The 835-nt window shown below is 41.4% G+C and overlaps 1 non-coding gene across 1 annotated transcript; it reads right to left on the bottom strand.

Moving 5' to 3' along the window:
* Nucleotides 1-418: 418 nt before the first annotated feature.
* Nucleotides 419-537, bottom strand: LOC129115131 (5S ribosomal RNA). Its single transcript, XR_008532865.1, has one exon. It is a non-coding gene; the product is annotated as a 5S ribosomal RNA (ribosomal RNA).
* Between the last annotated feature and the right edge of the window lie 298 nt (nt 538-835).

Below are 835 nucleotides of genomic sequence, written 5' to 3'. Positions count from 1 at the left end.
TCCGAGATCAGGCGAGATCGGGCGTGTTCAGGGTGGTATGGCCGTAAGCAAATATTGTGCCTACCAAAAGATACTATATCACCACACTTTGCTCTTTCGTCTATACAGGGAGCGCCTGCAGATTTCCAGACACACTCACAGCTTTTAAATGTCAAATCAGAATGTACAAAGTGGCTATAAGGATCACAAATGTAGTGCAGTAAAAATATTAATATTTACTGTTGAAATGTAGAATACGTTAGCATAAAATTGAAAAGAAAATGATCGATGAGCTTAGGAATGATGAAAGCCATCATTTAACTGGATTTGTGTCATTTCTATACCGGCAAGTCATGTTCTAGCTATTTCCTTCCCACCCTGTCGGTGTCCACTGAAAAAGCAGCAGCGCCCTCTGCTTTTTGTAAAGAGGAGTGAAAAAAGCTTACAGCACCTGGTATTCCCAGGCGGTCTCCCATCCAAGTACTGACCAGGCCCGACCCTGCTTAGCTTCCGAGATCAGACGAGATCGGGCGTGTTCAGGGTGGTATGGCCGTAAGCAAATATTGTGCCTACCAAAGGGCCTTTTAAAGATACTATATCACCACGCTTTGCTCTTTCGTCTATACAGGGAGCGCCTGCAGATTTCCAGACACACTCACAGCTTTTAAATGTCAAATCAGAATGTACAAAGTGGCTATAAGGATCACAAATGTAGTGCAGTAAAAATATTAATATTTACTGTTGAAATGTAGAATACGTTAGCATAAAATTGAAAAGAAAATGATCGATGAGCTTAGGAATGATGAAAGCCATCATTTAACTGGATTTGTGTCATTTCTATGCCGGCAAGTCATGA

This window comes from Anoplopoma fimbria, unplaced genomic scaffold (genome assembly GCF_027596085.1).
Source record: "Anoplopoma fimbria isolate UVic2021 breed Golden Eagle Sablefish unplaced genomic scaffold, Afim_UVic_2022 Un_contig_11119_pilon_pilon, whole genome shotgun sequence".
Taxonomy (NCBI): Eukaryota; Metazoa; Chordata; class Actinopteri; order Perciformes; family Anoplopomatidae; genus Anoplopoma; species Anoplopoma fimbria.
This window is presented reverse-complemented; position numbering and strand designations above follow the sequence as displayed.